We start from the raw sequence: 25,128 nt of genomic DNA, 5'->3' as shown, positions 1-25,128 counted from the left end.
AGAAATTGCATGACAACATGCAGAGCTAGTGGTGTCAAAATTAACGCACATACTTTATGTGACTCAAAAGCCGAACGAGTTACTTTCCGACGTTGTTTTAGATGTGCAAGTGATAGTCAAAACTCGCTGTGTCGGCACTCTGCCGACCATTTCGCTAGTTAACACCGGTCTTGTTGTGTGTGTTTCAAGCTCAAGAGCATCTCCAAGCAAAAAATGGTCAACAGCAACATTCAGACGGTTTCGTACTGCTCAATTGCTACATTAAAACGTTATGTTTCTTTTTCAGAACTGGAAAAACACAAGCGTGACAGCATTCGAACCTGTAATCTTCAGATCCGAAGTGCGACACCTTATCCATTAGGCCACACGGTCACTGACGACCAACATTTACATGTATACGACTCATCTCGAAACGCTCACACCCCTGAGGATTTGTGTTTTCGTTCTACACAGCCGCTGCCCCTTGCTCTTTCCCACCCATTCGTTACATTCAACCTCTGACGAACCCGACCAAATATAGACTGTGAAACAAGACCACACACTTTGTGCATTCGGAATCGAAGGCAGGGCGTCCCTCGCCGCATTTGCTACGATTGCCATTTGCTACTTCTGCAGAAGCGGCGACGACGACGACGACGACGACGACGACGACGACGAATATCGCGAGAGGCTCTGAGATATGTGAGAAATACATCTATAAAATGTAATTCAGACTGCCTCGTCCCACCTTATGCTGTAACGCTTTGGCAAATGCTTTATCTGCGCCATTCGCCTTAATCGCATGTGAGAGTGATTCTTAAAAAAACGCCTGTCGCTAATTGTTCGTCATCACAGGTACTGTTTGCTATACGGCCACGACGCGCAACTGATTTCCAAAATTCATCTTTCTTCTGTGAGGATTGAACTTATGACCGCTGGTTTATTAGACCAGTGCTCTACCACTGAGCTAAAGAGGCGCGGCCTAGCGGTACTCTTGGGTACTTCGTCCTTACGGTCGTCTGCATCATCAGACTTTAGCTGACAACACTTCATATTACCGGCTAATATTTGCAGCTATGGCGACAAATTACTGCTTGACTACACATCTGACACGTAACCGATGTGCTCTCCAAACAACAACACTTGTATTTCAGAACATGTCTTTCACACATGTCTACAAAATCACCTTCACCTTCAAATACAGCTTCCTTGCGACTGACAGAGACGTAGGCAAAGTTTAAAGTTGCTATTTCCATTAAATCTCGTTAATCAGAAAAACGGTAATTTACACCTGCAGCGGAACAAAATTCCGTTCCGCCCAGCGTCTGGCTCGAACCCACGACCCTGGGATTAAGAGTCTGACGCTCTACCGACTGAGCTAGCCGGCTACCTCGGTGAATACCTGCCGGGTAGCACGTCACACAGTACTCGTTTGTGTTGGGTGGTCCCATACAGAATCTCTCCATGATGCCTAATGTTTTCCTAACGTCACACTCGTCACGTACTTCACTTTTATGTCATAATCATTTCTGAGAGGTAAAGAAATTGCATGACAACATGCAGAGCTAGTGGCGTCAAAATTAACGCACATACTTAATGTGACTCAAAAGCCGAACGAGTTACTTTCCGACGTTGTTTTAGATGTGCAAGTGATAGTCAAAACTCGCTGTGTCGGCACTCTGCCGACCATTTCGCTAGTTAACACCGGTCTTGTTGTGTGTGTTTCAAGCTCAAGGGCATCTCCAAGCAAAAAATGGTCAACAGCAACATTCAGACGGTTTCGTACTGCTCAATTGCTACATTAAAACGTTATGTTTCTTTTTCAGAACTGGAAAAACACAAGCGTGACAGCATTCGAACCTGTAATCTTCAGATCCGAAGTCCGATGCCTTATCCATTAGGCCACACGGTCACTGACGACCAACATTTACATGTATACGACTCATCTCGAAACGCTCACACCCCTGAGGATTTGTGTTTTCGTTCTACACAGCCGCTGCCCCTTGCTCTTTCCCACCCATTCGTTACATTCAACCTCTGACGAGACCGACCAAATATAGACTGTGAAACAAGACCACACACTTTGTGCATTCGGAATCGAAGGCAGGGCGTCCCTCGCCGCATTTGCTACGATTGCCATTTGCTACTTCTGCAGAAGCGGCGGCGGCGGCGACGACGACGACGACGACGACGACGACGACGACGACGAATATCGCGAGAGGCTCTGAGATATGTGAGAAATACATCTATAAAATGTAATTCAGACTGCCTCGTCCCACCTTATGCTGTACCGCTTTGGCAAATGCTTTATCTGCGCCATTCGCCTTAATCGCATCTGAGAGTGATTCTTAAAAAAACGCCTGTCGCTATTTGTTCGTCATCACAGGTACTGTTTGCTATACGGCCACGACGCGCAACTGATTTCCAAAATTCATCTTTCTCCTGTGAGGATTGAACTTACGACTGCTGGTTTATTAGACCAGTGCTCTACCACTGAGCTAAAGAGGCGCGGCCTAGCGGTACTCTTGGGTACTCCGTCCTTACGGTCGTCTGCATCATCAGACTTTAGCTGACAACACTTCATATTACCGGCTAATATTTGCAGCTATGGCGACAAATTACTGCTTGACTACACATCTGACACGTAACCGATGTGCTCTCCAAACAACAACACTTGCATTTCAGAACATGTCTTTCACACATGTCTACAAAATCACCTTCACCTTCAAATACAGCTTCCTTGCGACTGACAGAGACGTAGGCAAAGTTTAAAGTTGCTATTTCCATTAAATCTCGTTAATCAGAAAAACGGTAATTTACACCTGCAGCGGAACAAAATTCCGTTCCGCCCAGCGTCTGGCTCGAACCCACGACCCTGGGATTAAGAGTCTGACGCTCTACCGACTGAGCTAGCCGGCTACCTCGGTGAATACCTGCCGGGTAGCACGTCACACAGTACTCGTTTGTGTTGGGTGGTCCCATACAGAATCTCTCCATGATGCCTAATGTTTTCCTAACGTCACACTCGTCACGTACTTCACTTTTATGTCATAATCATTTCTGAGAGGTAAAGAAATTGCATGACAACATGCAGAGGTAGTGGTGTCAAAATTAACGCACATACTTTATGTGACTCAAAAGCCGAACGAGTTACTTTCCGACGTTGTTTTAGATGTGCAAGTGATAGTCAAAACTCGCTGTGTCGGCACTCTGCCGACCATTTCGCTAGTTAACACCGGTCTTGTTGTGTGTGTTTCAAGCTCAAGAGCATCTCCAAGCAAAAAATGGTCAACAGCAACATTCAGACGGTTTCGTACTGCTCAATTGCTACATTAAAACGTTATGTTTCTTTTTCAGAACTGGAAAAACACAAGCGTGACAGCATTCGAACCTGTAATCTTCAGATCCGAAGTGCGACGCCTTATCCATTAGGCCACACGGTCACTGACGACCAACATTTACATGTATACGACTCATCTCGAAACGCTCACACCCCTGAGGATTTGTGTTTTCGTTCTACACAGCCGCTGCCCCTTGCTCTTTCCCACCCATTCGTTACATTCAACCTCTGACGAGACCGACCAAATATAGACTGTGAAACAAGACCACACACTTTGTGCATTCGGAATCGAAGGCAGGGCGTCCCTCGCCGCATTTGCTACGATTGCCATTTGCTACTTCTGCAGAAGCGGCGGCGGCGGCGACGACGACGACGACGACGACGACGACGACGACGAATATCGCGAGAGGCTCTGAGATATGTGAGAAATACATCTATAAAATGTAATTCAGACTGCCTCGTCCCACCTTATGCTGTAACGCTTTGGCAAATGCTTTATCTGCGCCATTCGCCTTAATCGCATGTGAGAGTGATTCTTAAAAAAACGCCTGTCGCTAATTGTTCGTCATCACAGGTACTGTTTGCTATACGGCCACGACGCGCAACTGATTTCCAAAATTCATCTTTCTTCTGTGAGGATTGAACTTATGACCGCTGGTTTATTAGACCAGTGCTCTACCACTGAACTAAAGAGGCGCGGCCTAGCGGTACTCTTGGGTACTTCGTCCTTACGGTCGTCTGCATCATCAGACTTTAGCTGACAACACTTCATATTACCGGCTAATATTTGCAGCTATGGCGACAAATTACTGCTTGACTACACATCTGACACGTAACCGATGTGCTCTCCAAACAACAACACTTGTATTTCAGAACATGTCTTTCACACATGTCTACAAAATCACCTTCACCTTCAAATACAGCTTCCTTGCGACTGACAGAGACGTAGGCAAAGTTTAAAGTTGCTATTTCCATTAAATCTCGTTAATCAGAAAAACGGTAATTTACACCTGCAGCGGAACAAAATTCCGTTCCGCCCAGCGTCTGGCTCGAACCCACGACCCTGGGATTAAGAGTCTGACGCTCTACCGACTGAGCTAGCCGGCTACCTCGGTGAATACCTGCCGGGTAGCACGTCACACAGTACTCGTTTGTGTTGGGTGGTCCCATACAGAATCTCTCCATGATGCCTAATGTTTTCCTAACGTCACACTCGTCACGTACTTCACTTTTATGTCATAATCATTTCTGAGAGGTAAAGAAATTGCATGACAACATGCAGAGCTAGTGGCGTCAAAATTAACGCACATACTTAATGTGACTCAAAAGCCGAACGAGTTACTTTCCGACGTTGTTTTAGATGTGCAAGTGATAGTCAAAACTCGCTGTGTCGGCACTCTGCCGACCATTTCGCTAGTTAACACCGGTCTTGTTGTGTGTGTTTCAAGCTCAAGGGCATCTCCAAGCAAAAAATGGTCAACAGCAACATTCAGACGGTTTCGTACTGCTCAATTGCTACATTAAAACGTTATGTTTCTTTTTCAGAACTGGAAAAACACAAGCGTGACAGCATTCGAACCTGTAATCTTCAGATCCGAAGTCCGATGCCTTATCCATTAGGCCACACGGTCACTGACGACCAACACTTACATGTATACGACTCATCTCGAAACGCTCACACCCCTGAGGATTTGTGTTTTCGTTCTACACAGCCGCTGCCCCTTGCTCTTTCCCACCCATTCGTTACATTCAACCTCTGACGAGACCGACGAAATATAGACTGTGAAACAAGACCACACACTTTGTGCATTCGGAATCGAAGGCAGGGCGTCCCTCGCCGCATTTGCTACGATTGCCATTTGCTACTTCTGCAGAAGCGGCGGCGGCGGCGACGACGACGAGAGGCTCTGAGATATGTGAGAAATACATCTATAAAATGTAATTCAGACTGCCTCGTCCTACCTTATGCTGTACCGCTTTGGCAAATGCTTTATCTGCGCCATTCGCCTTAATCGCATCTGAGAGTGATTCTTAAAAAAACGCCTGTCGCTAATTGTTCGTCATCACAGGTACTGTTTGCTATACGGCCACGACGCGCAACTGATTTCCAAAATTCATCTTTCTCCTGTGAGGATTGAACTTACGACCGCTGGTTTATTAGACCAGTGCTCTACCACTGAGCTAAAGAGGCGCGGCCTAGCGGTACTCTTGGGTACTTCGTCCTTACGGTCGTCTGCATCATCAGACTTTAGCTGACAACACTTCATATTACCGGCTAATATTTGCAGCTATGGCGACAAATTACTGCTTGACTACACATCTGACACGTAACCGATGTGCTCTCCAAACAACAACACTTGCATTTCAGAACATGTCTTTCACACATGTCTACAAAATCACCTTCACCTTCAAATACAGCTTCCTTGCGACTGACAGAGACGTAGGCAAAGTTTAAAGTTGCTATTTCCATTAAATCTCGTTAATCAGAAAAACGGTAATTTACACCTGCAGCGGAACAAAATTCCGTTCCGCCCAGCGTCTGGCTCGAACCCACGACCCTGGGATTAAGAGTCTGACGCTCTACCGACTGAGCTAGCCGGCTACCTCGGTGAATACCTGCCGGGTAGCACGTCACACAGTACTCGTTTGTGTTGGGTGGTCCCATACAGAATCTCTCCATGATGCCTAATGTTTTCCTAACGTCACACTCGTCACGTACTTCACTTTTATGTCATAATCATTTCTGAGAGGTAAAGAAATTGCATGACAACATGCAGAGCTAGTGGTGTCAAAATTAACGCACATACTTTATGTGACTCAAAAGCCGAACGAGTTACTTTCCGACGTTGTTTTAGATGTGCAAGTGATAGTCAAAACTCGCTGTGTCGGCACTCTGCCGACCATTTCGCTAGTTAACACCGGTCTTGTTGTGTGTGTTTCAAGCTCAAGAGCATCTCCAAGCAAAAAATGGTCAACAGCAACATTCAGACGGTTTCGTACTGCTCAATTGCTACATTAAAACGTTATGTTTCTTTTTCAGAACTGGAAAAACACAAGCGTGACAGCATTCGAACCTGTAATCTTCAGATCCGAAGTGCGACGCCTTATCCATTAGGCCACACGGTCACTGACGACCAACATTTACATGTATACGACTCATCTCGAAACGCTCACACCCCTGAGGATTTGTGTTTTCGTTCTACACAGCCGCTGCCCCTTGCTCTTTCCCACCCATTCGTTACATTCAACCTCTGACGAACCCGACCAAATATAGACTGTGAAACAAGACCACACACTTTGTGCATTCGGAATCGAAGGCAGGGCGTCCCTCGCCGCATTTGCTACGATTGCCATTTGCTACTTCTGCAGAAGCGGCGGCGGCGGCGACGACGACGACGACGACGACGACGACGACGACGACGACGACGACGAATATCGCGAGAGGCTCTGAGATATGTGAGAAATACATCTATAAAATGTAATTCAGACTGCCTCGTCGCACCTTATGCTGTACCGCTTTGGCAAATGCTTTATCTGCGCCATTCGCCTTAATCGCATCTGAGAGTGATTCTTAAAAAAACGCCTGTCGCTAATTGTTCGTCATCACAGGTACTGTTTGCTATACGGCCACGACGCGCAACTGATTTCCAAAATTCATCTTTCTTCTGTGAGGATTGAACTTACGACCGCTGGTTTATTAGACCAGTGCTCTACCACTGAGCTAAAGAGGCGCGGCCTAGCGGTACTCTTGGGTACTTCGTCCTTACGGTCGTCTGCATCATCAGACTTTAGCTGACAACACTTCATATTACCGGCTAATATTTGCAGCTATGGCGACAAATTACTGCTTGACTACACATCTGACACGTAACCGATGTGCTCTCCAAACAACAACACTTGTATTTCAGAACATGTCTTTCACACATGTCTACAAAATCACCTTCACCTTCAAATACAGCTTCCTTGCGACTGACAGAGACGTAGGCAAAGTTTAAAGTTGCTATTTCCATTAAATCTCGTTAATCAGAAAAACGGTAATTTACACCTGCAGCGGAACAAAATTCCGTTCCGCCCAGCGTCTGGCTGGAACCCACGACCCTGGGATTAAGAGTCTGACGCTCTACCGACTGAGCTAGCCGGCTACCTCGGTGAATACCTGCCGGGTAGCACGTCACACAGTACTCGTTTGTGTTGGGTGGTCCCATACAGAATCTCTCCATGATGCCTAATGTTTTCCTAACGTCACACTCGTCACGTACTTCACTTTTATGTCATAATCATTTCTGAGAGGTAAAGAAATTGCATGACAACATGCAGAGCTAGTGGTGTCAAAATTAACGCACATACTTTATGTGACTCAAAAGCCGAACGAGTTACTTTCCGACGTTGTTTTAGATGTGCAAGTGATAGTCAAAACTCGCTGTGTCGGCACTCTGCCGACCATTTCGCTAGTTAACACCGGTCTTGTTGTGTGTGTTTCAAGCTCAAGAGCATCTCCAAGCAAAAAATGGTCAACAGCAACATTCAGACGGCTTCGTACTGCTCAATTGCTACATTAAAACGTTATGTTTCTTTTTCAGAACTGGAAAAACACAAGCGTGACAGCATTCGAACCTGTAATCGTCAGATCCGAAGTGCGACGCCTTATCCATTAGGCCACACGGTCACTGACGACCAACATTTACATGTATACGACTCATCTCGAAACGCTCACACCCCTGAGGATTTGTGTTTTCGTTCTACACAGCCGCTGCCCCTTGCTCTTTCCCACCCATTCGTTACATTCAACCTCTGACGAACCCGACCAAATATAGACTGTGAAACAAGACCACACACTTTGTGCATTCGGAATCGAAGGCAGGGCGTCCCTCGCCGCATTTGCTACGATTGCCATTTGCTACTTCTGCAGAAGCGGCGGCGGCGGCGACGACGACGAGAGGCTCTGAGATATGTGAGAAATACATCTATAAAATGTAATTCAGACTGCCTCGTCCTACCTTATGCTGTACCGCTTTGGCAAATGCTTTATCTGCGCCATTCGCCTTAATCGCATCTGAGAGTGATTCTTAAAAAAACGCCTGTCGCTAATTGTTCGTCATCACAGGTACTGTTTGCTATACGGCCACGACGCGCAACTGATTTCCAAAATTCATCTTTCTCCTGTGAGGATTGAACTTACGACCGCTGGTTTATTAGACCAGTGCTCTACCACTGAGCTAAAGAGGCGCGGCCTAGCGGTACTCTTGGGTACTTCGTCCTTACGGTCGTCTGCATCATCAGACTTTAGCTGACAACACTTCATATTACCGGCTAATATTTGCAGCTATGGCGACAAATTACTGCTTGACTACACATCTGACACGTAACCGATGTGCTCTCCAAACAACAACACTTGCATTTCAGAACATGTCTTTCACACATGTCTACAAAATCACCTTCACCTTCAAATACAGCTTCCTTGCGACTGACAGAGACGTAGGCAAAGTTTAAAGTTGCTATTTCCATTAAATCTCGTTAATCAGAAAAACGGTAATTTACACCTGCAGCGGAACAAAATTCCGTTCCGCCCAGCGTCTGGCTCGAACCCACGACCCTGGGATTAAGAGTCTGACGCTCTACCGACTGAGCTAGCCGGCTACCTCGGTGAATACCTGCCGGGTAGCACGTCACACAGTACTCGTTTGTGTTGGGTGGTCCCATACAGAATCTCTCCATGATGCCTAATGTTTTCCTAACGTCACACTCGTCACGTACTTCACTTTTATGTCATAATCATTTCTGAGAGGTAAAGAAATTGCATGACAACATGCAGAGCTAGTGGTGTCAAAATTAACGCACATACTTTATGTGACTCAAAAGCCGAACGAGTTACTTTCCGACGTTGTTTTAGATGTGCAAGTGATAGTCAAAACTCGCTGTGTCGGCACTCTGCCGACCATTTCGCTAGTTAACACCGGTCTTGTTGTGTGTGTTTCAAGCTCAAGAGCATCTCCAAGCAAAAAATGGTCAACAGCAACATTCAGACGGTTTCGTACTGCTCAATTGCTACATTAAAACGTTATGTTTCTTTTTCAGAACTGGAAAAACACAAGCGTGACAGCATTCGAACCTGTAATCTTCAGATCCGAAGTGCGACGCCTTATCCATTAGGCCACACGGTCACTGACGACCAACATTTACATGTATACGACTCATCTCGAAACGCTCACACCCCTGAGGATTTGTGTTTTCGTTCTACACAGCCGCTGCCCCTTGCTCTTTCCCACCCATTCGTTACATTCAACCTCTGACGAACCCGACCAAATATAGACTGTGAAACAAGACCACACACTTTGTGCATTCGGAATCGAAGGCAGGGCGTCCCTCGCCGCATTTGCTACGATTGCCATTTGCTACTTCTGCAGAAGCGGCGGCGGCGGCGACGACGACGACGACGACGACGACGACGACGACGACGACGACGACGACGACGAATATCGCGAGAGGCTCTGAGATATGTGAGAAATACATCTATAAAATGTAATTCAGACTGCCTCGTCGCACCTTATGCTGTACCGCTTTGGCAAATGCTTTATCTGCGCCATTCGCCTTAATCGCATCTGAGAGTGATTCTTAAAAAAACGCCTGTCGCTAATTGTTCGTCATCACAGGTACTGTTTGCTATACGGCCACGACGCGCAACTGATTTCCAAAATTCATCTTTCTTCTGTGAGGATTGAACTTACGACCGCTGGTTTATTAGACCAGTGCTCTACCACTGAGCTAAAGAGGCGCGGCCTAGCGGTACTCTTGGGTACTTCGTCCTTACGGTCGTCTGCATCATCAGACTTTAGCTGACAACACTTCATATTACCGGCTAATATTTGCAGCTATGGCGACAAATTACTGCTTGACTACACATCTGACACGTAACCGATGTGCTCTCCAAACAACAACACTTGTATTTCAGAACATGTCTTTCACACATGTCTACAAAATCACCTTCACCTTCAAATACAGCTTCCTTGCGACTGACAGAGACGTAGGCAAAGTTTAAAGTTGCTATTTCCATTAAATCTCGTTAATCAGAAAAACGGTAATTTACACCTGCAGCGGAACAAAATTCCGTTCCGCCCAGCGTCTGGCTGGAACCCACGACCCTGGGATTAAGAGTCTGACGCTCTACCGACTGAGCTAGCCGGCTACCTCGGTGAATACCTGCCGGGTAGCACGTCACACAGTACTCGTTTGTGTTGGGTGGTCCCATACAGAATCTCTCCATGATGCCTAATGTTTTCCTAACGTCACACTCGTCACGTACTTCACTTTTATGTCATAATCATTTCTGAGAGGTAAAGAAATTGCATGACAACATGCAGAGCTAGTGGTGTCAAAATTAACGCACATACTTTATGTGACTCAAAAGCCGAACGAGTTACTTTCCGACGTTGTTTTAGATGTGCAAGTGATAGTCAAAACTCGCTGTGTCGGCACTCTGCCGACCATTTCGCTAGTTAACACCGGTCTTGTTGTGTGTGTTTCAAGCTCAAGAGCATCTCCAAGCAAAAAATGGTCAACAGCAACATTCAGACGGTTTCGTACTGCTCAATTGCTACATTAAAACGTTATGTTTCTTTTTCAGAACTGGAAAAACACAAGCGTGACAGCATTCGAACCTGTAATCGTCAGATCCGAAGTGCGACGCCTTATCCATTAGGCCACACGGTCACTGACGACCAACATTTACATGTATACGACTCATCTCGAAACGCTCACACCCCTGAGGATTTGTGTTTTCGTTCTACACAGCCGCTGCCCCTTGCTCTTTCCCACCCATTCGTTACATTCAACCTCTGACGAACCCGACCAAATATAGACTGTGAAACAAGACCACACACTTTGTGCATTCGGAATCGAAGGCAGGGCGTCCCTCGCCGCATTTGCTACGATTGCCATTTGCTACTTCTGCAGAAGCGGCGGCGGCGACGACGACGACGACGACGACGACGACGACGAATATCGCGAGAGGCTCTGAGATATGTGAGAAATACATCTATAAAATGTAATTCAGACTGCCTCGTCCCACCTTATGCTGTACCGCTTTGGCAAATGCTTTATCTGCGCCATTCGCCTTAATCGCATCTGAGAGTGATTCTTAAAAAAACGCCTGTCGCTAATTGTTCGTCATCACAGGTACTGTTTGCTATACGGCCACGACGCGCAACTGATTTCCAAAATTCATCTTTCTTCTGTGAGGATTGAACTTACGACCGCTGGTTTATTAGACCAGTGCTCTACCACTGAGCTAAAGAGGCGCGGCCTAGCGGTACTCTTGGGTACTTCGTCCTTACGGTCGTCTGCATCATCAGACTTTAGCTGACAACACTTCGTATTACCGGCTAATATTTGCAGCTATGGCGACAAATTACTGCTTGACTACACATCTGACACGTAACCGATGTGCTCTCCAAACAACAACACTTGCATTTCAGAACATGTCTTTCACACATGTCTACAAAATCACCTTCACCTTCAAATACAGCTTCCTTGCGACTGACAGAGACGTAGGCAAAGTTTAAAGTTGCTATTTCCATTAAATCTCGTTAATCAGAAAAACGGTAATTTACACCTGCAGCGGAACAAAATTCCGTTCCGCCCAGCGTCTGGCTCGAACCCACGACCCTGGGATTAAGAGTCTGACGCTCTACCGACTGAGCTAGCCGGCTACCTCGGTGAATACCTGCCGGGTAGCACGTCACACAGTACTCGTTTGGGTTGGGTGGTCCCATACAGAATCTCTCCATGATGCCTAATGTTTTCCTAACGTCACACTCGTCACGTACTTCACTTTTATGTCATAATCATTTCTGAGAGGTAAAGAAATTGCATGACAACATGCAGAGCTAGTGGCGTCAAAATTAACGCACATACTTTATGTGACTCAAAAGCCGAACGAGTTACTTTCCGACGTTGTTTTAGATGTGCAAGTGATAGTCAAAACTCGCTGTGTCGGCACTCTGCCGACCATTTCGCTAGTTAACACCGGTCTTGTTGTGTGTGTTTCAAGCTCAAGAGCATCTCCAAGCAAAAAATGGTCAACAGCAACATTCAGACGGTTTCGTACTGCTCAATTGCTACATTAAAACGTTATGTTTCTTTTTCAGAACTGGAAAAACACAAGCGTGACAGCATTCGAACCTGTAATCTTCAGATCCGAAGTGCGACGCCTTATCCATTAGGCCACACGGTCTCTGACGACCAACATTTACATGTATACGACTCATCTCGAAACGCTCACACCCCTGAGGATTTGTGTTTTCGTTCTACACAGCCGCTGCCCCTTGCTCTTTCCCACCCATTCGTTACATTCAACCTCTGACGAACCCGACCAAATATAGACTGTGAAACAAGACCACACACTTTGTGCATTCGGAATCGAAGGCAGGGCGTCCCTCGCCGCATTTGCTACGATTGCCATTTGCTACTTCTGCAGAAGCGGCGACGACGACGACGACGACGACGACGACGACGACGAATATCGCGAGAGGCTCTGAGATATGTGAGAAATACATCTATAAAATGTAATTCAGACTGCCTCGTCCCACCTTATGCTGTACCGCTTTGGCAAATGCTTTATCTGCGCCATTCGCCTTAATCGCATCTGAGAGTGATTCTTAAAAAAACGCCTGTCGCTAATTGTTCGTCATCACAGGTACTGTTTGCTATACGGCCACGACGCGCAACTGATTTCCAAAATTCATCTTTCTTCTGTGAGGATTGAACTTACGACCGCTGGTTTATTAGACCAGTGCTCTACCACTGAGCTAAAGAGGCGCGGCCTAGCGGTACTCTTGGGTACTTCGTCCTTACGGTCGTCTGCATCATCAGACTTTAGCTGACAACACTTCATATTACCGGCTAATATTTGCAGCTATGGCGACAAATTACTGCTTGACTACACATCTGACACGTAACCGATGTGCTCTCCAAACAACAACACTTGTATTTCAGAACATGTCTTTCACACATGTCTACAAAATCACCTTCACCTTCAAATACAGCTTCCTTGCGACTGACAGAGACGTAGGCAAAGTTTAAAGTTGCTATTTCCATTAAATCTCGTTAATCAGAAAAACGGTAATTTACACCTGCAGCGGAACAAAATTCCGTTCCGCCCAGCGTCTGGCTCGAACCCACGACCCTGGGATTAAGAGTCTGACGCTCTACCGACTGAGCTAGCCGGCTACCTCCGTGAATACCTGCCGGGTAGCACGTCACACAGTACTCGTTTGTGTTGGGTGGTCCCATACAGAATCTCTCCATGATGCCTAATGTTTTCCTAACGTCACACTCGTCACGTACTTCACTTTTATGTCATAATCATTTCTGAGAGGTAAAGAAATTGCATGACAACATGCAGAGCTAGTGGCGTCAAAATTAACGCACATACTTAATGTGACTCAAAAGCCGAACGAGTTACTTTCCGACGTTGTTTTAGATGTGCAAGTGATAGTCAAAACTCGCTGTGTCGGCACTCTGCCGACCATTTCGCTAGTTAACACCGGTCTTGTTGTGTGTGTTTCAAGCTCAAGGGCATCTCCAAGCAAAAAATGGTCAACAGCAACATTCAGACGGTTTCGTACTGCTCAATTGCTACATTAAAACGTTATGTTTCTTTTTCAGAACTGGAAAAACACAAGCGTGACAGCATTCGAACCTGTAATCTTCAGATCCGAAGTCCGATGCCTTATCCATTAGGCCACACGGTCACTGACGACCAACATTTACATGTATACGACTCATCTCGAAACGCTCACACCCCTGAGGATTTGTGTTTTCGTTCTACACAGCCGCTGCCCCTTGCTCTTTCCCACCCATTCGTTACATTCAACCTCTGACGAACCCGACCAAATATAGACTGTGAAACAAGACCACACACTTTGTGCATTCGGAATCGAAGGCAGGGCGTCCCTCGCCGCATTTGCTACGATTGCCATTTGCTACTTCTGCAGAAGCGGCGACGACGACGACGACGACGACGACGAATATCGCGAGAGGCTCTGAGATATGTGAGAAATACATCTATAAAATGTAATTCAGACTGCCTCGTCCCACCTTATGCTGTAACGCTTTGGCAAATGCTTTATCTGCGCCATTCGCCTTAATCGCATGTGAGAGTGATTCGTAAAAAAACGCCTGTCGCTAATTGTTCGTCATCACAGGTACTGTTTGCTATACGGCCACGACGCGCAACTGATTTCCAAAATTCATCTTTCTTCTGTGAGGATTGAACTTATGACCGCTGGTTTATTAGACCAGTGCTCTACCACTGAGCTAAAGAGGCGCGGCCTAGCGGTACTCTTGGGTACTTCGTCCTTACGGTCGTCTGCATCATCAGACTTTAGCTGACAACACTTCATATTCCCAGCTAATATTTGCAGCTATGGCGACAAATTACTGCTTGACTACACATCTGACACGTAACCGATGTGCTCTCCAAACAACAACACTTGTATTTCAGAACATGTCTTTCACACATGTCTACAAAATCACCTTCACCTTCAAATACAGCTTCCTTGCGACTGACAGAGACGTAGGCAAAGTTTAAAGTTGCTATTTCCATTAAATCTCGTTAATCAGAAAAACGGTAATTTACACCTGCAGCGGAACAAAATTCCGTTCCGCCCAGCGTCTGGCTCGAACCCACGACCCTGGGATTAAGAGTCTGACGCTCTACCGACTGAGCTAGCCGGCTACCTCGGTGAATACCTGCCGGGTAGCACGTCACACAGTACTCGTTTGTGTTGGGTGGTCCCATACAGAAATTCTCCATGATGCCTAATGTTTTCCTAACGTCACACTCGTCACGTACTTCACTTTTATGTCATAATCATTTCTGAGAGGTAAAGAAATTGCATGAAAACATGCAGAGCTAGTGGCGTCAAAATTAACGCACATACTTAATGTGACTCAAAAGCCGAACGAGTTACTTTCCGACGTTGTTTTAGATGTGCAAGTGATAGTCAAAACTCGCTGTGTCGGCACTCTGCCGACCATTTCGCTAGTTAACACCGGTCTTGTTGTGTGTGTTTCAAGCTCAAGGGCATCTCCAAGCAAAAAATGGTCAACAGCAACATTCAGACGGTTTCGTACTGCTCAATTGCTACATTAAAACGTTATGTTTCTTTTTCAGAACTGGAAAAACACAAGCGTGACAGCATTCGAACCTGTAATCTTCAGATCCGAAGTCCGATGCCTTATCCATTAGGCCACACGGTCACTGACGACCAACATTTACATGTATACGACTCATCTCGAAACGCTCACACCCCTGAGGATTTGTGTTTTCGTTCTACACAGCCGCTGCCCCTTGCTCTTTCCCACCCATTCGTTACATTCAACCTCTGACGAACCCGACCAAATATAGACTGTGAAACAAGACCACACACTTTGTGCATTCGGAATCGAAGGCAGGGCGTCCCTCGCCGCATTTGCTACGATTGCCATTTGCTACTTCTGCAGAAGCGGCGACGACGACGACGACGACGACGACGAATATCGCGAGAGGCTCTGAGATATGTGAGAAATACATCTATAAAATGTAATTCAGACTGCCTCGTCCCACCTTATGCTGTAACGCTTTGGCAAATGCTTTATCTGCGCCATTCGCCTTAATCGCATGTGAGAGTGATTCGTAAAAAAACGCCTGTCGCTAATTGTTCGTCATCACAGGTACTGTTTGCTATACGGCCACGACGCGCAACTGATTTCCAAAATTCATCTTTCTTCTGTGAGGATTGAACTTATGACCGCTGGTTTATTAGACCAGTGCTCTACCACTGAGCTAAAGAGGCGCGGCCTAGCGGTACTCTTGGGTACTTCGTCCTTACGGTCGTCTGCATCATCAGACTTTAGCTGACAACACTTCATATTCCCAGCTAATATTTGCAGCTATGGCGACAGATTACTGCTTGACTACACATCTGACACGTAACCGATGTGCTCTCCAAACAACAACACTTGTATTTCAGAACATGTCTTTCACACATGTCTACAAAATCACCTTCACCTTCAAATACAGCTTCCTTGCGACTGACAGAGACGTAGGCAAAGTTTAAAGTTGCTATTTCCATTAAATCTCGTTAATCAGAAAAACGGTAATTTACACCTGCAGCGGAACAAAATTCCGTTCCGCCCAGCGTCTGGCTCGAACCCACGACCCTGGGATTAAGAGTCTGACGCTCTACCGACTGAGCTAGCCGGCTACCTCGGTGAATACCTGCCGGGTAGCACGTCACACAGTACTCGTTTGTGTTGGGTGGTCCCATACAGAAATTCTCCATGATGCCTAATGTTTTCCTAATGTCACACTCGTCACGTACTTCACTTTTATGTCATAATCATTTCTGAGAGGTAAAGAAATTGCATGACAACATGCAGAGCTAGTGGCGTCAAAATTAACGCACATACTTAATGTGACTCAAAAGCCGAACGAGTTACTTTCCGACGTTGTTTTAGATGTGCAAGTGATAGTCAAAACTCGCTGTGTCGGCACTCTGCCGACCATTTCGCTAGTTAACACCGGTCTTGTTGTGTGTGTTTCAAGCTCAAGGGCATCTCCAAGCAAAAAATGGTCAACAGCAACATTCAGACGGTTTCGTACTGCTCAATTGCTACATTAAAACGTTATGTTTCTTTTTCAGAACTGGAAAAACACAAGCGTGACAGCATTCGAACCTGTAATCTTCAGATCCGAAGTCCGATGCCTTATCCATTAGGCCACACGGTCACTGACGACCAACATTTACATGTATACGACTCATCTCGAAACGCTCACACCCCTGAGGATTTGTGTTTTCGTTCTACACAGCCGCTGCCCCTTGCTCTTTCCCACCCATTCGTTACATTCAACCACTGACGAACCCGACCAAATATAGACTGTGAAACAAGACCACACACTTTGTGCATTCGGAATCGAAGGCAGGGCGTCCCTCGCCGCATTTGCTACGATTGCCATTTGCTACTTCTGCAGAAGCGGCGACGACGACGACGACGACGACGACGACGACGACGACGAATATCGCGAGAGGCTCTGAGATATGTGAGAAATACATCTATAAAATGTAATTCAGACTGCCTCGTCCCACCTTATGCTGTAACGCTTTGGCAAATGCTTTATCTGCGCCATTCGCCTTAATCGCATGTGAGAGTGATTCGTAAAAAAACGCCTGTCGCTAATTGTTCGTCATCACAGGTACTGTTTGCTATACGGCCACGACGCGCAACTGATTTCCAAAATTCATCTTTCTTCTGTGAGGATTGAACTTATGACCGCTGGTTTATTAGACCAGTGCTCTACCACTGAGCTAAAGAGGCGCGGCCTATCGGTACTCTTGGGTACTTCGTCCTTACGGTCGTCTGCATCATCAGACTTTAGCTGACAACACTTCATATTCCCAGCTAATATTTGCAGCTATGGCGACAAATTACTGCTTGACTACACATCTGACACGTAACCGATGTGCTCTCCAAACAACAACACTTGTATTTCAGAACATGTCTTTCACACATGTCTACAAAATCACCTTCACCTTCAAATACAGCTTCCTTGCGACTGACAGAGACGTAGGCAAAGTTTAAAGTTGCTATTTCCATTAAATCTCGTTAATCAGAAAAACGGTAATTTACACCTGCAGCGGAACAAAATTCCGTTCCGCCCAGCGTCTGGCTCGAACCCACGACCCTGGGATTAAGAGTCTGACGCTCTACCGACTGAGCTAGCCGGCTACCTCGGTGAATACCTGCCGGGTAGCACGTCACACAGTACTCGTTTGTGTTGGGTGGTCCCATACAGAAATTCTCCATGATGCCTAATGTTTTCCTAACGTCACACTCGTCACGTACTTCACTTTTATGTCATAATCATTTCTGAGAGGTAAAGAAATTGCATGACAACATGCAGAGCTAGTGGCGTCAAAATTAACGCACATACTTAATGTGACTCAAAAGCCGAACGAGTTACTTTCCGACGTTGTTTTAGATGTGCAAGTGATAGTCAAAACTCGCTGTGTCGGCACTCTGCCGACCATTTCGCTAGTTAACACCGGTCTTGTTGTGTGTGTTTCAAGCTCAAGGGCATCTCCAAGCAAAAAATGGTCAACAGCAACATTCAGACGGTTTCGTACTGCTCAATTGCTACATTAAAACGTTATGTTTCTTTTTCAGAACTGGAAAAACACAAGCGTGACAGCATTCGAACCTGTAATCTTCAGATCCGAAGTCCGATGCCTTATCCATTAGGCCACACGGTCACTGACGACCAACATTTACATGTATACGACTCATCTCGAAACGCTCACACCCCTGAGGATTTGTGTTTTCGTTCTACACAGCCGCTGCCCCTTGCTCTTTCCCACCCATTCGTTACATTCAACCTCTGACGAGAACGACCAAATATAGACTGAGAAACAAGACCACACACTTTGTGCATTCGGAATCGAAGGCAGGGCGTCCCTCGCCGCATTTGCTACGATTGCCATTTGCTACTTCTGCAGAAGCGGCGACGACGACGACGACGACGACGACGACGACGAATATCGCGAGAGGCTCTGAGATATGTGAGAAATACATCTATAAAATGTAATTCAGACTGCCTCGTCCCACCTTATGCTGTAACGCTTTGGCAAATGCTTTATCTGCGCCATTCGCCTTAATCGCATCTGAGAGTGATTCGTAAAAAAACGCCTGTCGCTAATTGTTCGTCATCACAGGTACTGTTTGCTATACGGCCACGACGCGCAACTGATTTCCAAAATTCATCTTTCTTCTGTGAGGATTGAACTTATGACCGCTGGTTTATTAGACCAGTGCTCTACCACTGAGCTAAAGAGGCGCGGCCTAGTGGTACTCTTGGGTACTTCGTCCTTACGGTCGTCTGCATCATCAGACTTTAGCTGACAACACTTCATATTCCCAGCTAATATTTGCAGCTATGGCGACAAATTACTGCTTGACTACACATCTGACACGTAACCGATGTGCTCTCCAAACAACAACACTTGTATTTCAGAACATGTCTTTCACACATGTCTACAAAATCACCTTCACCTTCAAATACAGCTTCCTTGCGACTGACAGAGACGTAGGCAAAGTTTAAAGTTGCTATTTCCATTAAATCTCGTTAATCAGAAAAACGGTAATTTACACCTGCAGCGGAACAAAATTCCGTTCCGCCCAGCGTCTGGCTCGAACCCACGACCCTGGGATTAAGAGTCTGACGCTCTACCGACTGAGCTAGCCGGCTACCTCCGTGAATACCTGCCGGGTAGCACGTCACACAGTACTCGTTTGTGTTGGGTGGTCCCATACAGAATCTCTCCATGATGCCTAATGTTTTCCTAACGTCACACTCGTCACGTACTTCACTTTTATGTCATAATCATTTCTGAGAGGTAAAGAAATTGCATGACAACATGCAGAGCTAGTGGCGTCAAAATTAACGCACATACTTAATGTGACTCAAAAGCCGAACGAGTTACTTTCCGACGTTGTTTTAGATGTGCAAGTGATAGTCAAAACTCGCTGTGTCGGCACTCTGCCGACCATTTCGCTAGTTAACACCGGTCTTGTTGTGTGTGTTTCAAGCTCAAGGGCATCTCCAAGCAAAAAATGGTCAACAGCAACATTCAGACGGTTTCGTACTGCTCAATTGCTACATTAAAACGTTATGTTTCTTTTTCAGAACTGGAAAAACACAAGCGTGACAGCATTCGAACCTGTAATCTTCAGATCCGAAGTCCGATGCCTTATCCATTAGGCCACACGGTCACTGACGACCAATATTTACATGTATACGACTCATCTCGAAACGCTCACACCCCTGAGGATTTGTGTTTTCGTTCTACACAGCCGCTGCCCCTTGCTCTTTCCCACCCATTCGTTACATTCAACCTCTGACGAACCCGACCAAATATAGACTGTGAAACAAGACCACACACTTTGTGCATTCGGAATCGAAGGCAGGGCGTCCCTCGCCGCATTTGCTACGATTGCCATTTGCTACTTCTGCAGAAGCGGCGACGACGACGACGACGACGACGACGACGACGACGACGAATATCGCGAGAGGCTCTGAGATATGTGAGAAATACATCTATAAAATGTAATTCAGACTGCCTCGTCCCACCTTATGCTGTAACGCTTTGGCAAATGCTTTATCTGCGCCATTCGCCTTAATCGCATGTGAGAGTGATTCGTAAAAAAACGCCTGTCGCTAATTGTTCGTCATCACAGGTACTGTTCGCTATACGGCCACGACGCGCAACTGATTTCCAAAATTCATCTTTCTTCTGTGAGGATTGAACTTATGACCGCTGGTTTATTAGACCAGTGCTCTACCACTGAGCTAAAGAGGCGCGGCCTAGCGGTACTCTTGGGTACTTCGTCCTTACGGTCGTCTGCATCATCAGACTTTAGCTGACAACACTTCATATTCCCAGCTAATATTTGCAGCTATGGCGACAAATTACTGCTTGACTACACATCTGACACGTAACCGATGTGCTCTCCAAACAACAACACTTGTATTTCAGAACATGTCTTTCACACATGTCTACAAAATCACCTTCACCTTCAAATACAGCTTCCTTGCGACTGACAGAGACGTAGGCAAAGTTTAAAGTTGCTATTTCCATTAAATCTCGTTAATCAGAAAAACGGTAATTTACACCTGCAGCGGAACAAAATTCCGTTCCGCCCAGCGTCTGGCTCGAACCCACGACCCTGGGATTAAGAGTCTGACGCTCTACCGACTGAGCTAGCCGGCTACCTCGGTGAATACCTGCCGGGTAGCACGTCACACAGTACTCGTTTGTGTTGGGTGGTCCCATACAGAAATTCTCCATGATGCCTAATGTTTTCCTAACGTCACACTCGTCACGTACTTCACTTTTATGTCATAATCATTTCTGAGAGGTAAAGAAATTGCATGACAACATGCAGAGCTAGTGGCGTCAAAATTAACGCACATACTTAATGTGACTCAAAAGCCGAACGAGTTACTTTCCGACGTTGTTTTAGATGTGCAAGTGATAGTCAAAACTCGCTGTGTCGGCACTCTGCCGACCATTTCGCTAGTTAACACCGGTCTTGTTGTGTGTGTTTCAAGCTCAAGGGCATCTCCAAGCAAAAAATGGTCAACAGCAACATTCAGACGGTTTCGTACTGCTCAATTGCTACATTAAAACGTTATGTTTCTTTTTCAGAACTGGAAAAACACAAGCGTGACAGCATTCGAACCTGTAATCTTCAGATCCGAAGTCCGATGCCTTATCCATTAGGCCACACGGTCACTGACGACCAACATTTACATGTATACGACTCATCTCGAAACGCTCACACCCCTGAGGATTTGTGTTTTCGTTCTACACAGCCGCTGCCCCTTGCTCTTTCCCACCCATTCGTTACATTCAACCTCTGACGAGACCGACCAAATATAGACTGTGAAACAAGACCACACACTTTGTGCATTCGGAATCGAAGGCAGGGCGTCCCTCGCCGCATTTGCTACGATTGCCATTTGCTACTTCTGCAGAAGCGGCGACGACGACGACGACGACGACGACGACGACGACGACGAATATCGCGAGAGGCTCTGAGATATGTGAGAAATACATCTATAAAATGTAATTCAGACTGCCTCGTACCACCTTATGCTGTAACGCTTTGGCAAATGCTTTATCTGCGCCATTCGCCTTAATCGCATGTGAGAGTGATTCGTAAAAAAACGCCTGTCGCTAATTGTTCGTCATCACAGGTACTGTTTGCTATACGGCCACGACGCGCAACTGATTTCCAAAATTCATCTTTCTTCTGTGAGGATTGAACTTATGACCGCTGGTTTATTAGACCAGTGCTCTACCACTGAGCTAAAGAGGCGCGGCCTAGCGGTACTCTTGGGTACTTCGTCCTTACGGTCGTCTGCATCATCAGACTTTAGCTGACAACACTTCATATTCCCAGCTAATATTTGCAGCTATGGCGACAAATTACTGCTTGACTACACATCTGACACGTAACCGATGTGCTCTCCAAACAACAACACTTGTATTTCAGAACATGTCTTTCACACATGTCTACAAAATCACCTTCACCTTCAAATACAGCTTCCTTGCGACTGACAGAGACGTAGGCAAAGTTTAAAGTTGCTATTTCCATTAAATCTCGTTAATCAGAAAAACGGTAATTTACACCTGCAGCGGAACAAAATTCCGTTCCGCCCAGCGTCTGGCTCGAACCCACGACCCTGGGATTAAGAGTCTGACGCTCTACCGACTGAGCTAGCCGGCTACCTCGGTGAATACCTGCCGGGTAGCACGTCACACAGTACTCGTTTGTGTTGGGTGGTCCCATACAGAAATTCTCCATGATGCCTAATGTTTTCCTAACGTCACACTCGTCACGTACTTCACTTTTATGTCATAATCATTTCTGAGAGGTAAAGAAATTGCATGACAACATGCAGAGCTAGTGGCGTCAAAATTAACGCACATACTTAATGTGACTCAAAAGCCGAACGAGTTACTTTCCGACGTTGTTTTAGATGTGCAAGTGATAGTCAAAACTCGCTGTGTCGGCACTCTGCCGACCATTTCGCTAGTTAACACCGGTCTTGTTGTGTGTGTTTCAAGCTCAAGGGCATCTCCAAGCAAAAAATGGTCAACAGCAACATTCAGACGGTTTCGTACTGCTCAATTGCTACATTAAAACGTTATGTTTCTTTTTCAGAACTGGAAAAACACAAGCGTGACAGCATTCGAACCTGTAATCTTCAGATCCGAAGTCCGATGCCTTATCCATTAGGCCACACGGTCACTGACGACCAACATTTACATGTATACGACTCATCTCGAAACGCTCACACCCCTGAGGATTTGTGTTTTCGTTCTACACAGCCGCTGCCCCTTGCTCTTTCCCACCCATTCGTTACATTCAACCTCTGACGAGACCGACCAAATATAGACTGTGAAACAAGACCACACACTTTGTGCATTCGGAATCGAAGGCAGGGCGTCCCTCGCCGCATTTGCTACGATTGCCATTTGCTACTTCTGCAGAAGCGGCGGCGGCGGCGACGACGACGACGACGACGACGACGACGACGAATATCGCGAGAGGCTCTGAGATATGTGAGAAATACATCTATAAAATGTAATTCAGACTGCCTCGTCCCACCTTATGCTGTACCGCTTTGGCAAATGCTTTATCTGCGCCATTCGCCTTAATCGCATCTGAGAGTGATTCTTAAAAAAACGCCTGTCGCTAATTGTTCGTCATCACAGGTACTGTTTGCTATACGGCCACGACGCGCAACTGATTTCCAAAATTCATCTTTCTCCTGTGAGGATTGAACTTACGACCGCTGGTTTATTAGACCAGTGCTCTACCACTGAGCTAAAGAGGCGCGGCCTAGCGGTACTCTTGGGTACTTCGTCCTTACGGTCGTCTGCATCATCAGACTTTAGCTGACAACACTTCATATTACCGGCTAATATTTGCAGCTATGGCGACAAATTACTGCTTGACTACACATCTGACACGTAACCGATGTGCTCTCCAAACAACAACACTTGCATTTCAGAACATGTCTTTCACACATGTCTACAAAATCACCTTCACCTTCAAATACAGCTTCCTTGCGACTGACAGAGACGTAGGCAAAGTTTAAAGTTGCTATTTCCATTAAATCTCGTTAATCAGAAAAACGGTAATTTACACCTGCAGCGGAACAAAATTCCGTTCCGCCCAGCGTCTGGCTCGAACCCACGACCCTGGGATTAAGAGTCTGACGCTCTACCGACTGAGCTAGCCGGCTACCTCGGTGAATACCTGCCGGGTAGCACGTCACACAGTACTCGTTTGTGTTGGGTGGTCCCATACAGAATCTCTCCATGATGCCTAATGTTTTCCTAACGTCACACTCGTCACGTACTTCACTTTTATGTCATAATCATTTCTGAGAGGTAAAGAAATTGCATGACAACATGCAGAGCTAGTGGTGTCAAAATTAACGCACATACTTTATGTGACTCAAAAGCCGAACGAGTTACTTTCCGACGTTGTTTTAGATGTGCAAGTGATAGTCAAAACTCGCTGTGTCGGCACTCTGCCGACCATTTCGCTAGTTAACACCGGTCTTGTTGTGTGTGTTTCAAGCTCAAGAGCATCTCCAAGCAAAAAATGGTCAACAGCAACATTCAGACGGTTTCGTACTGCTCAATTGCTACATTAAAACGTTATGTTTCTTTTTCAGAACTGGAAAAACACAAGCGTGACAGCATTCGAACCTGTAATCTTCAGATCCGAAGTCCGACGCCTTATCCATTAGGCCACACGGTCACTGACGACCAACATTTACATGTATACGACTCATCTCGAAACGCTCACACCCCTGAGGATTTGTGTTTTCGTTCTACACAGCCGCTGCCCCTTGCTCTTTCCCACCCATTCGTTACATTCAACCTCTGACGAACCCGACCAAATATAGACTGTGAAACAAGACCACACACTTTGTGCATTCGGAATCGAAGGCAGGGCGTCTCTCGCCGCATTTACTACGATTGCCATTTGCTACTTCTGCAGAAGCGGCGGCGGCGACGACGACGACGACGACGACGACGACGAATATCGCGAGAGGCTCTGAGATATGTGAGAAATACATCTATAAAATGTAATTCAGACTGCCTCGTCCCACCTTATGCTGTACCGCTTTGGCAAATGCTTTATCTGCGCCATTCGCCTTAATCGCATCTGAGAGTGATTCTTAAAAAAAC

The 25,128-nt window shown here is 46.1% G+C and overlaps 3 non-coding genes across 3 annotated transcripts; all 3 read right to left on the bottom strand.

Annotated features, from left to right (window-relative positions):
• Positions 1 to 5,438: 5,438 nt before the first annotated feature.
• Trnai-aau (transfer RNA isoleucine (anticodon AAU)) lies at positions 5,439 to 5,510 on the bottom strand. The gene has a single exon. It is a non-coding gene; the product is annotated as a tRNA-Ile (tRNA).
• Positions 5,511 to 8,473: 2,963 nt separating this feature from the next.
• On the bottom strand, positions 8,474 to 8,545 carry Trnai-aau (transfer RNA isoleucine (anticodon AAU)). Its single transcript has one exon. It is a non-coding gene; the product is annotated as a tRNA-Ile (tRNA).
• A 15,142-nt stretch (positions 8,546 to 23,687) lies between these two features.
• Positions 23,688 to 23,759, bottom strand: Trnai-aau (transfer RNA isoleucine (anticodon AAU)). Its single transcript has one exon. It is a non-coding gene; the product is annotated as a tRNA-Ile (tRNA).
• Positions 23,760 to 25,128: the final 1,369 nt, after the last annotated feature.

This window comes from Schistocerca gregaria, unplaced genomic scaffold (genome assembly GCF_023897955.1).
Source record: "Schistocerca gregaria isolate iqSchGreg1 unplaced genomic scaffold, iqSchGreg1.2 ptg000169l, whole genome shotgun sequence".
NCBI lineage: Eukaryota > Metazoa > Arthropoda > Insecta > Orthoptera > Acrididae > Schistocerca > Schistocerca gregaria.
Note: the sequence above shows the minus strand (reverse complement) of the source record. Positions and strands in the feature narration are given on the sequence as shown.